Source organism: Ischnura elegans, chromosome 5 (assembly GCF_921293095.1).
Source record: "Ischnura elegans chromosome 5, ioIscEleg1.1, whole genome shotgun sequence".
Lineage (NCBI taxonomy): Eukaryota > Metazoa > Arthropoda > Insecta > Odonata > Coenagrionidae > Ischnura > Ischnura elegans.
This window is the reverse complement of record NC_060250.1, coordinates 4566192-4576377: the sequence shown is the minus strand read 5'-3', so window position 1 is coordinate 4576377 and position 10186 is coordinate 4566192. Positions and strand designations below refer to the sequence as shown.

At 36.7% G+C, this 10186-nt stretch overlaps 2 long non-coding RNA genes across 3 annotated transcripts; both read left to right on the top strand.

Annotated features, from left to right (window-relative positions):
- Positions 1-3501: 3501 nt before the first annotated feature.
- LOC124158447 lies at positions 3502-6275 on the top strand. 2 transcript variants are annotated; one of them, XR_006864795.1, is made up of 4 exons: positions 3502-3883; positions 4351-4520; positions 4692-4828; positions 6249-6275. It is a non-coding gene; the product is annotated as an uncharacterized LOC124158447 (long non-coding RNA). The 2 variants fall into 2 exon arrangements; XR_006864794.1 differs by having other exon boundaries at positions 3503-3883; positions 4351-4556.
- Positions 6276-6583: 308 nt separating this feature from the next.
- LOC124158448 lies at positions 6584-9572 on the top strand. The gene is made up of 2 exons (XR_006864796.1): positions 6584-6730; positions 9127-9572. It is a non-coding gene; the product is annotated as an uncharacterized LOC124158448 (long non-coding RNA).
- The last annotated feature ends 614 nt before the right edge of the window (positions 9573-10186 follow it).

Below are 10186 nucleotides of genomic sequence, written 5' to 3'. Positions count from 1 at the left end.
CATCTGAGTGTTGTCAAGAAAAAAAATGCTAAGGCTTTAATTGGGGAGTTGACTGGCAAACCAGTATTTGTAAATTTAGATATAGACAATCAGAGTACAATAAAAATGATACAATATGATCATATGAGTAGGAGAACAAAACACATTAAGGTGAGGTATAGATTTATAATTTGGGAGTATTCGGAAGGATTATTTGATTTACAGTTTTGTCTCCCAGAAAATCAAGTAGCCGACATTCTAACGAAACCGTTGTTAAATGTAAAGTTTGTAAGATTCAGGAATTTCATTCTCACGTGCAATGAAACAAATATTTTATTTAAAAATTTCAGTGATTACTAGAATATTTTATTGTGTTAATCAATGAGATTACTTTAATTGAACAATGTTAATGAATTTACACTCCTGATGTTTATTTGAAGACTGTTTATGAAAGTAGAATTAAGTTTTAAAAACTGCCAAGATTGATGTGAAATATTATTATTGCAACTACTGCTGTGCGCAGGGTAAAATTTAAAACCGATGTTGGTGGCGCCACCGGTGTCCTGGGCGGAATAAACCCGAGCAACCAGACGCGCCACCGGACGCGCCACCGGTTGCGCGTCTGGTTGCCTCGGCTAATAGGGGCCTAATTCACTGTGTCAACATCTATATTGATTACCTTGACATAAATATAAGATATTGGTTAATAAACATGAGGTTTGCCACTATATAATGACTTTCTCTCATTTATGTTACCACTTTCATTCGCTTGTAATAGGATTTCTTTCACTCGAGTGAAATAGATCTATCATCATTTATTTGCTCATTTGACATATAAAAGATATTTTTGATTAAATATGAGTTTTGCCGCAATGTTATCACTTTGTCTCACTCTGAATAGGCAACTATTATTTCACTCAATCATCATTTGGCGTTTCTCTCGGCATAGAAATAAGATCTTTTTATTTAAGTATGAAGTTTGCCACAACGGTATCAGTTTTTTTCATTTGTAACAGGCAACTATATTTCATTTTATCGTCAGCCATTGATTCCCTTGACGATAAAAGAAGATATTTGTTAATAAGTATGAGGTTTACCGCAATATTATCATTTTCTCTCAATTGGAATGCGCAACTTAAACATATGTATTTCACCCAATCACAATTTCTTTACTTCCTCATCATTACACTTCTTTTAATTACACCCAGTTCCATATTTTTATAACTATTTCCTAACTTGTTCCTAATATGACATTTACATTTGCTTTTGAATCCTACGTTCACGTTCCATGGTATGTTATTTTCGTCTGCTACGGTGCCAATGGCATAAACTTCCGTTGATAACATTTAGACGGAACTTACTTAATAACAACTATATTACCAAATCATGAATAAATAGCAATATACGGAACCAATATTTAAAAAAAGAAACTACGATCTCAAGGATAGTTTCAATAATTCATTCCAGCAACAACAATCTCCATCACTTACAAACTTTATTGTGATGTTGTAATATTGTTTCCTTCGATTCTGTAGGTACAGCATTACTACCACACATTATATCAGCATTGTTAACAACTTATCCAATATCGTTTATCTTAATCTAGCAATAAGTCGTAATTTCCCCAAATAAAAAGATTGAGAATGACGACAACAAACTGTGCCAATGAGTCTTCACTTGTTTTTACCCTTCTTTCATTGGTGGAGACACGTTAGATGACTTCTAACTTCGGATATATTCGGATTTTCCCTGTTTGAGAAGGAGGGGGAACCGTACCGACTGGTTTGATACCGACGACCATACTGAATCGCTGAATTAGCCGTCGTCGGTATGGAAACCGTCGTCGGTACGGAATGATTTGCTGTCGGTGGGCTGGGAAGGGAAACCGACCGGTGCGGTACCGACGAAATACAGAATACGGCCCCTGGCCCCTTCACGACCGGTTAAGAGTCTCAATCCTGCCCTAAAGACGCGCATGGCGGTATGACCGCAGTTCGATTCCCGGTACAGGAGATTTTTTTCTCATGGCAATTCTTGTATATTTTATAAGTTTTGGTTAGTGAGTAATCATTTCCATCGAAAAAAGTTTTGCAATAGGGTCCAAAATCAATCGCCTTAGGACTAATTTTCTCGAGACCTCGTTAAAATAAATATCCTCGCTTTTTCTCATACTTCATTATTTTCCCCTGCCAAACACCCTAAAGGTGGCTTGCTGGGTATTATGTAGATTTACAAGTATTAGAAAGAATTTAGAGCCTCTCTTAAGATAAAAATAACGTAATTTCATCAGTTCCGTTGCTATTTCCCGTAAGATCTCATGTAATTCATGTTCTCAAAAGAGCGCCTCTACCGGCCGAAGACTCAACTACGTGCGCTGTCCCAGCTTTTTCCCGACGTTGGACGGCCTTGTATATAACGTAGGCTACGGCTAAACATGTTGGAGGAGTTGGTCGCCGATTTTCCCGATGTTATCGATATTAAATGACGATAAGTGATGATATTTTCATGTCCCTTATCAGCAAGGTTGAGGGCAGAATAAAATGGCTGGATACAACATGAGGCAGTTTATTCCCGCGACGAAAATGTCATTAATAAATGATGGACATTGTGGTTGAGAAGATGTTATGAATAGTGCTATAAACGTGCATTTAAATCACATTTTTTCTCTCCTAATCTAGCAGTTGCTAACATAAGGTCCTTATCCTATTATCATAGAGATAGAAACGGGCAGCTGTAGTGTCACACAGGTTAGTCAGTCCATATTAGTCATTTCTCCAGCTGCTCGCTCGCTCGCATTGTATGCCCTTCACAAAGCTAACCTGTGGAATTCGGCCTCGATACCTTAAGTAAATCTTTTATTCTTTCCAAAACATCCCTCCTTGTATTGCGATTCTAAAGATCGCATCCTTCTTATTAAAGATCAATTCATTATTACGGATTCCCTAGTTGATTTAAAAGCAAATATTTTGACGCAAATTTGACCGTGGGACATCGGCTTTACAGACAGAGGTATGCCCGATGGTTATCCCGTCTTCAACGCCTAAGTTCTTAATAGATTTTGCAATCTATGAATTGATTTTCATGTTCAAATTAGAGACTGAAGTATGCCTAAAGGTTATCCGTACGCTAACAATTGTAATTTTTTCTTAAATTGTCCATTATTAGGATTGCATTACAGGTATGCATTGAAGACTGCGGTATTCCTTTAAGGTTATCCTTCCTATGTTTCGGCTTTTAATGAGTAAGACTACAAAATGTGTGCGATAATTCTATATTTTCTTGTATAAAATTAAAAACATGTACGTCCCACGGTTTTTAATCATTCCTTTCTATCTTTTACGGCATCATACTTGTACGGCATTTCATTTTGAATATGTTTGGCGCCCGCCGCCATTTTCTGTGACGTAGGTATGCCTGTGAGGTTATCTCTTCAGCCGTGTCCCAACTCGTTAGCCATTAGCGCATCCTTGCAGCAACGCAAATTGGGTCCCTAGGATCATGTATTTAGCCAGCCAGATTCTGGGCAGCCAACCACAAGGGAGCAAGGGGACTCCATTACAGGAGTCTCCAGATGGGCCAATGGGAAGCCTTTCATCTGTTGCCGTTTGGCGCGCATTTTATTCGATCGCCAACATTGGCCGCATAGCGGCGCCACTAGGCAATAGGATCTGAGTCAGTGTAATTTTCGCCATTAAACTTAATGGAAGTGGGGCGACGCGCTCCGTCTTTAATCGGATTTTTGCAGTAATTTTTGTAGTGAGAGTCGTAGATTCAGTTTTATTCGGCTTAAGCAATGGGGCCTGACCGGCGTTGCTGTGTCCCTGGGTGGAAAGGAGGCTACTATTGCCAAAAGAGACGTAGTAAGGAGCTGGATATACGCAACGAAAGCCTCTTCCAAGCAAGGGTAAGTAAATCACCTTTTTTGGTAGATTTTGATGAAATTATTTAAAATTTGAAACTTTTATTTATTACCGGACTCAAGGTTAATTCCATGAGTGCAACAAGTGATTGTACCGTGAAGCTTTGGGTAGAAATGCAATGTAGCGGCGTGTCTTGGTCGCTGTGTGTGGATGCCGGCATGATTGCAACGTTCCTTTAAGAATATGCATTCAAAGACCAGGAGAATGGAAAGAAATTGGTTTTATCAGTTAAAAAGCTGTGCTTATAGTGTAATACTGCTCATTATTAGGAATTATCATGTTGAAACTCACGGGGTCAAGATTAATCTCAGAATTCTGCCATTCGTATTATGCTAATGGCGTCTTTGGTCGTCTTGCGTTGTGGCAGGATTACTATTAATTTGCGCGTGAGCTTTGGAGTTATGTACTTGTATTATTTAACCGGAGCTGCTATTGGATGAATTTTTTTCAGAATGTTGCCCAAATGCAGAAATGGTGGCGGGTCGTGAACAGGGAGTTATCGGAACGAGATGTTGGCTTTTAGGACCGCTTTCCAGAGGGATCAATTAAGCGGTGTACCGACATTAAACTTCAAGACGGTTCCATCGTCAAGTGGCCGGGATCCAGTGCGAAAAAACAGTGGTAATAAATGAGAGCAGCGCTCTCCTAAAAGTGAAGGTGAAGTCCTCGTTTGTCGCTGATTTGTGGTTTTCCGCCTATGAAGTGTGCTTAATGCAATATATATATATATGTAGTGTCTGTGCAATCGCAAGCTGTGCTTTGAGTCAATATATTTTTATGGGATTTTTTCAGGTGTTATTCTATGGAAGAGAGATGTCTAATCCTGGACTCGAAATTCTTAACCTCGCTGATGTTTCTCGTCTCATTGATGATGTGAATGAGTAACAGATATGTGCTGGTCTGTCTGTTCAAGCCGTCAATGGTGAAAGGTAATCATATTACTGTATTTGTTTACTATAGTGTAGTAATTAAGTGGGCAGTTTCAAAAATACTCTTTCACTTTTGATGAATTTAATACTGTTGGAGTGTCCTAATTCTGGTCTACATTTGTTATGCTACACTCACTGATTCTTCTGGTGTACCATGCAGTCGACGTTGGATTTACTAATGTGGCCTCATTTGTCCTATTCCTTTCTTGCCTCTTACATCCTTTTAAATCATCTTAGTAAATGTTCATGAAGTAATGGAGCTGGTGAAGAAATAAATTTCGTATTGTAATAGAAGAAATATAATCTATTGTAGATTATGTTTCTTCCCTTCTAATGTCAAATTTATTTTTATGTGGGAGGATGAAGGCAATACTCAGTAGCCTGTTGATGGGTGGGGCGAAATTACTTGATTTTGTTTGCCTTAGGTGTGTGAAATGCGATGCACATGATATGGTAATTGGCCTTATCGTATTTCACGAATTTTTTCCAACATTTCCAACAAATTTCAGCAATCAATATCATGACTTAGGCCTGGTCTACAATGGGATATACGCTGTTAGTCATTTCTTGTCTCCATTCACAGACTTAACCATAAGAGGGAAACAGTTAAAATTTGAGTTCCTGTATTATGTCTGACACTGAATGCTTGTGTTTTCATAGTGCCTTTTTTTCATGATACAGAAGTTTGCAGAGTTACTTTTTGTGAATGTAAATATTCCACTCTATTAATGCTCTTATTATATTCTCTTCATAACTACATACCAACTATTAGTTTCAATGCTTTTCACTTTAAGTGGCATGATTCAAGTATTTTCAGTGTTATCTGCTCAGGATGATGATATTTTTTCCTTCTTATGTGTTAATTTCATTTAAATTCATTAAGTTATGAAATATTGCCCTCCGTTAAGGCTGAACATATATTCCCATGGACACTTGTTTTTTATGCATTTCATATACTCTATGCCTTCACCATTTTCTCAGTGTTTATTATGTAGACATAAGGCTACAGTCAACTGAAATTCTTACCACCTGCGTTCAGTTAGGTGTGGTACTGTGCTGATCACATTGTTTTCCAGCATGTGCTCTTATTGGCTAACTGTATGCCATAAAGATGAACATTGTCCATCTTTTTTATGGCTGAAGTCCATCGTGGAATTCTATTTTGGCTCCTTATGGCTTATGTCCTTTGACTTAAATGTCTCACTGAACCAGCTCATTCACGGTGAATGCAAGTGTTGTCTGTGAAGGCCATGGTAATGTGTGTAGAAATTAGAATTTTTATGTCATCATATAATATATGATACTACATTTAAGCTATGACATGTTAGGGTTGATGATATGTGAGGATTCTTTGTTTTGGTGTTCCTAATATCTCGTCATTCATTCAGTTCTGTCTAGTATCTATTTCTTTTTATTTCAGGTTTATCTCTTTCATTTGGCACGAAGTGGAGTCATGCGGTACATCTACTATTTATTTGAACGCATCAGCTATTGCCCCTCATAGTTGTTTCAATTGATAATGGATTATAATAGTCTGCTGTTCCTTCTATTTGGCATTTAAGCTATTGGATGTCAGGGTTGATGCTATGTGTGCATTCTTTGTTTTCGTGCTCTAAATATCTTGTCATTCCATCTTATATCTATTTCTCTTTATTTCAGGTGTATTTCTTTCATTTGGTATGAAGCATATTCATGAAACACTACTCTGAAACATTTCAAAGGACAAAGATTCACCATCTATGCTGGTGTTGTTCAGGTACATGGAGACGTGAGGTCAAGGCAGGTTATGGTAGCAACTAAGAAATATGTTCAATGAAAAAATGAGCAGTGAAATTTTTAATAAAACCACTCTTCAGGCAAATATTTCTCTGCTAAAGCTGCCTCATCAGTTGCACTTTGATTGTAAGTTGAAATTTTGTTGAGACTTCTACTTTTGATTTTTAAAATTGATTATGATCAAACCAAGTCTATAGCACTACAGTAAAACCTCTATGTAGTGAACCTCTTTACTTCATAAACCTCCATACTTCATACCAAGGATACACCCCCGATACGGCCTAACTATCTCCGCAAATTGTACGGAGACAACTACAGACCATTAATGCAGCTACAATTATGTATATGGATTGACATTTTCGGGGATACATTTTTCACCCTTTTTTTTCTTGTAAACCTTAATTATGTCATAGTTTTCACGTTAACCATTAGTTATAGCCATTTTGTTCCATATGAGAGCATACCTAACAGTAAATATAAGAAAAAAGATATCCAACTATCCTAATCATTTTAAGTGACTGTTGAATTGAGAGAGATCACATCGTTTTCTTTCTAATCATGGTAAAAATAACGTGATGGCGCTCACTTTGTGTTATCATTAAACCAATAAATATATGTTTACTAATGCATGCATGTTTAATGAAATGCATAAATTTAATGGTTTAAAAGACAGTAGTGCCTTTCATTTCCAAAGGATATGAAAAAATGGTGCATATCACCAAAACCTCTCTTTAGTGAATCTCCCATTTTTGTATCAAATTGCATAAATTTTAGCCCCCTCCACTATGATGTAAAGAGGTTTTAATGTGTCAGGAAAACTAATAGTCATAATGGTCTAGTTTTCTATTATTCTATATTAACTATCCAATTATTTGAGCATTTGAATTTTGGGTGTAACTGCAGTTTTTCAATGAATGCAGTCTCAGTCATACTTTGCATCCAAATCTCAATCCGGTGTCCCGCAGTCAAATTTGCATCAAAATTTTTGGACCAAAAATTTTAAATGAATTTCGAACACGGTCCCATAAAACATCAAATTTTGACCTGAGGCAATATGTGAATCAAGCCAAATTATTTTTTTTCATGGTAAAATGACTGAACTATGTCCACTGTAGTTTGTTCTTTGTTCTATTTTAAAAATTATATGCATTTTTCATATCAGGAGAAAAACAACCTGCACATGAAAAATGTTTTAATTTTTACACTTGCTATGTACTAGAGTCATGTCATGAATATTTGCTTAGACATAGAACGCAAACTTTTCATCACACTTGAAGGAAGACCCAACCCTGACCTCCTTAGTCGTGAAAAGGAAATTTTTTTTAGCAACAAAGAGAAAAAGAGAAAAGAATCTCTAATATGTATTTTACTTTTAAGGTGGTGGGTCATACCATAATGAATATTAGAAAAAATAATTTGACTTGATTCACATATTGCCTCAGGTCAAAACTTGATGTTTTATAGGACCATGTTTTTGACGATAAATTTTCTAAATTCTTGTGAAAAATAACAGTTTAGAGAGTTTTTCAATATCACTTAGCATTACTTTTAATTAGTATTTGAAATCCTCATGACTTCTATAGTAAATGTGCAAATTTTCATAAGAATTTGATGAAAAGTATGGCTGAGACAAATTATTTCCCTCTGGAAGTACAAGTGCCTCTGGTGACCGCATTCATTGAAAAACTATAGTTTCACCCAAACTTCAAATGTTTTGAAAAAAAACTAGTAGACATAGGCAAGAAATATTTTACACTGTTTCATTCTTACGTGGAAGAATGAAAATTGCCAACTTTCATCAAACTGTGAGTCAGTGGTACTGGTTTTTCATTGGAGGCCATTGTTATGGTTCTTACAGGCTTGGGCCATGGTTATGTAAAATGGACAATAGAGGGGAAATTTCTCACCATTGACGTGTTGAGAAAGTATTGGTTTTGACTTTATTCATAAGTTTTCGTTAGTAAGTAGAGTTTTTCAAATTTTTGAGTCTTTAATTTTCTGTTGGTGGCGGTGGTTATTGGTGCCGCTGTCCCTTCAGTCATATGTGAAAATAAAACTTTTCCTGAGCATTCAAGTGGTGATTAACTCTCATATACCCTTTTGTGAAGTGGTAGCATATCAGACAGGGGCAGATCCAGGATTTTGTTTTGGGGGGCACAAGGATACCTCGTAATACAAAACGAATGCAATGATAATGGGCAACAATATTAACGCAATTAAAAATCTTGCATATTATTTAAGGGTCTGGGGGGCACGTGCCCCCTCCCCCCCCTGGATCTGCCTATGATATCAGATTGTTACTTGATAGATACCTGTGATAATTATGTGAAGTATGCATCTTTGGTAGTTATGTTTTCCGTGCTTTAACTCCTTGGTGGTTTTAATCATTGCTATTCAACTTTGCAACCTACCTCGTATTACCTTGAGTGAACTAACTCCTGCTTTGCATTGCCTCAAATTGCTGTTCATTATATGCATGCCCATGGTGTACACATTTCTTATTTGCATTTTCAATATTACAGATCAATGTTACTAGCACCCGTTGGCATTGTGAGACTCCTGCACCTTTTTTGAACATATGGCTGTGGTGAACTGAATCACATCCCACCCATTTCTGGTTTTGCAAGAGGCTACACAAGCAGCAGCTGCTCTAAGATATGCTTTGATTGGCCAAACATCATCTATAAGAAAGAACATTGACTACTTTTCTTACAACTTATGCCCATTGTGGAATAGTATTTTGGCTCCCTTCTGGGATATATATCATTGTAGTTCTACCGTGAAAGTGTACATTAATTACGGCTGACTTCAAAAATATGGAAATGGAAGGGCTATTGCATGAGAAAATGCTGTGGTGAGAATAACCTTGATTGTGTCCGTGGAGTCAAAGTTTTTGTGCTACATTTTTGTGAACTGTCTTTTGAACCACCTTTTATTATGTCAAATAAATACTGAGCATGATTTTCAATTTGACTTTATCTTTTTCTGCTCTTCTGTATGAGTTAACTTTTTTCAGCAACTTAGTGTTGTAGAAGCATTTCACTTGAAGTGAAAGAACTATGATTCATTAATTTAAAAATTGTTCTGATAGGTTGCACTAATCTTCAGTAATTATTTCGCATTGCCATCAACTTCCTGCTGCTCACTTATACTAAATTCATCCTTTTATGAATCAAGTTGTAAGGGTACTGTTTTTATATTAAATGGGTATCAATTTTCTGTGAAGTCATAATACATATCTTTCCTAATAAGTGAATTACATCAAGTAATGTGATAGCTGTCTTTATTACATACCGTCTTGGTTGTTGTGCAGTCTTGAGGTGCTAGTATTGGAATGATTGGGAGGCATCACCTCTTTGTTGAGGAGAGTTGTTCATCTACGGCCATGGATCCATTGATCACAGTAAAGGATATCAAAATATGTTATATAATATATGTTTCCAGCTTAGGAATATTATTGATGCTTACATGGGCATAGCCAGGACTACCTGGAGGGGCAGGGGGGGGGAGAGAAGGAAACCCTCCTCTGGGGGTAATGATAATATTTTATGCTATTTTGGGCCTTTAAATTATGAAATTCGT